A 2,703-nucleotide genomic window follows, 5' to 3' on the forward strand; every position below is an offset into this window, starting at 1 on the left:
TATAGAAGCGGACAAAAATATATGAAAGGCAACGTCATTATATGACCATTGAACAACCTTCGTGCAATATGCACTGAATTTATAGGAAACACAACACAAACTACATTTCTTTTTATGATTTGGTCCTAATTAATTTCAAGACAGATCATAAATAAACCAAACAAGAAACATATCAAGTTACACCAAAACAATTATCAAATAACCATACAATGTTACGAGTGAGATGTGAGCATGTACTTCTTGATACGTAATATGTGAATTCCAAGTTTATTAAAGGCATAGCACATTAGCACCTATAGAATTCATAACACAGACTCCCTACATAGAATTCTAAAACGGTTATATTTCACCAATGATGCGAGCAGAGGGTTCGTTCAGACATATTGGGATACATCACAATACACATTTCCAAAACCAGTTGGATACTTAATCAGAATACCTAGCATCACAATGAACAGAAAAGAATGATAAGGTTGTTTTAGTGCTAATACCTTGTCATGACAGTGTTGGCCATCTTGCAGAACGACTTGTGCATGACAGTCTAATGGTGAAGGTGGCGGGATTGTCCTTCTATTCTCTTTCTCAGTAGTCAAGACAAGAGGAACAGAGAATATCTTTACGAATACCTGGCTGCACAGTCAGGATCTTCTTGTTTACCAAGCCTGAAAATCACACCAGTGCCAAACCAATATGTAAGTAGCACAAGAGACATCCATAATACGACCAACCACGAGAGGCACCAACCATTGTTACTGATTAGAGTACTTGATGAAATGAACCTTGGAATTATTGTTGCCAAACTGCTTGATTACGAAGCAATGATCTATCTTGAATTCAAAATCATATCCACCAACTAATATGAAGCCCAGTAGAAAAAGGAGACACTGTATGGCAGAGAGCCATGACGGCGGTTCGGGTTCTTGCTGGTGGCCGCACTGAATAAGAACAGGGCATTTGGAAGAGACGTGCTCAGCCGGGTGCCCATGCTCGTTCGTGAGCCTGTTTCCAATATTCCATCTCTAGCCGGCAAGATCGATTTCATTTCGCCAGCCATGGAGAGGGACAGATTACGTTGTATGCTCACCGTCAACGAGTAGATCCAAATAAAAATGGCTACCAGTTTATTATTTTTCCTTCAATACATTTTGCCCCTGATGCCCAGACATGAACAGCTCAACAAACAAACAAACAAAAACTACAGCAAGTACGTAGTTGCAGCAGGATAAAGCAACAAATTTGGGCACAAACTGAGCTGTCGTTGGAGTTAAATTAAGCAGCAGCGGACGGCGGTACGTACGGGGTGGGCATGAGAATGAGCGACGTCTTGCGGTGGAAGGTCAGCCCGCCGGCCTCCTCCATGCTCAGGTCCTCCGCCTTGATCCCCTCCGGCAGCGCCCAGTCGAAGCCGCATAGCAGGTTGGCCAGCGCGAACTCCACGTTCACCCGCGCCATGGCCAACCCGGGCAGACCCTTCGCCCGGCGCCGAACGGCACCAGCTCGAAGTGCGCGCCGTGGAGGTCCACCTTGAACCTGTCCGGGTTGAACTCCTCCGCGTCCTTGCCCCAGCTCGCCGGGTCCCTGCCGAGGTCCCACGCATTGACGGCGACCCTCGTCCCCGCCGACACGTCGTAGCCGCCGATCTTGACGTGCCGCAACGTCTCCTGCGGCGGCAGCAGCGTCGCCGGCGGGTACAGCCTCAGCGTCTCTTTGAGGACCAGCTTGAGGTAGTTGAGCTCGGGCAGGTCGTCCGGCCGCACCCGGGAGCGCGGCTCGCCCACCGCCGCCCTGATCTCCTCCTGCGCCTTCTACAGCACCCGCGGGTTCCGGATCAACTCCGACATCGCCCACAGGATCGTCACCGAGCTCGTGTCGATACCACCCACAAAAGTGTCCTTAAATTACAAAGAATTACCAGACTATTAGAGCAGACAACAGAGCAATTAAGTGCATGACGGCCGGCCGACGAGGCGATCAGTGTATGCCAATTGGGATGGTCGCGGCGGACAGCAGGCCAACTTGGGCTGCATCAAGGCGAGGTGTGCCTGCGGTGGGAAGGAGCTGCTCGTGCATCTACAGAAGGAGCTTCCCGTGGTCCAAGCAGTAGCACCGCCGCCCCACCACTCATCGGAACGACGGTCGCTACTACCGCCATGGCTGCTACTACCGCCTCCATGCATTCAGCCAGCCGACAACCCATGCCTACCACACGCGAACCCCGGCAGCCAGCCGGCAACCCTTGCTCGTCCTTGACCTCCGGCCACCGACCCCGCGGACGCTCAACCCACCGAGCCACACACGCAGTGCGGCCACCTACCCCGCGCACCCTAGCCCACCGAGCCGCACACGCACCAGAACAGCCATCGCGCCTTGCTACGCCACCGCCATCGGGAGAGAGACACGAGGAGAGCAGTGCAGCGAGAGGGAGATGCGGCGGCGCCCGGGGGGTGCGGGGAGGAACCACGGGAGGGAGGAAGCGGGTGGAGAAGAGGAAACCGACGACAGAGCAGAGGGAGGCCACTCGCGATAGGAAGTGAAAGGCGAGGCGTCGTGGGGGTGGGCGAGCGGAGGGGTCGTGGGTGTGCTGGGTTCGTGTGACGGGAACGACCGTGGGTTTCAACGTGCTCTGTTTTTCTCATTACTGCGTGTGGGGATAGCATCGTACAAGGGAAAGGATCGGTCTAGCGGCAGTAATCGCATGAGACG

At 53.1% G+C, this 2,703-nt stretch overlaps 1 pseudogene; it reads right to left on the reverse strand.

Moving 5' to 3' along the window:
• Positions 1-1,269: 1,269 nt before the first annotated feature.
• Positions 1,270-2,361, reverse strand: LOC123399412 (annotated as a pseudogene).
• Positions 2,362-2,703: the final 342 nt, after the last annotated feature.

The sequence above is a fragment of the Hordeum vulgare genome, chromosome 1H (genome assembly GCF_904849725.1).
Source record: "Hordeum vulgare subsp. vulgare chromosome 1H, MorexV3_pseudomolecules_assembly, whole genome shotgun sequence".
NCBI lineage: Eukaryota > Viridiplantae > Streptophyta > Magnoliopsida > Poales > Poaceae > Hordeum > Hordeum vulgare.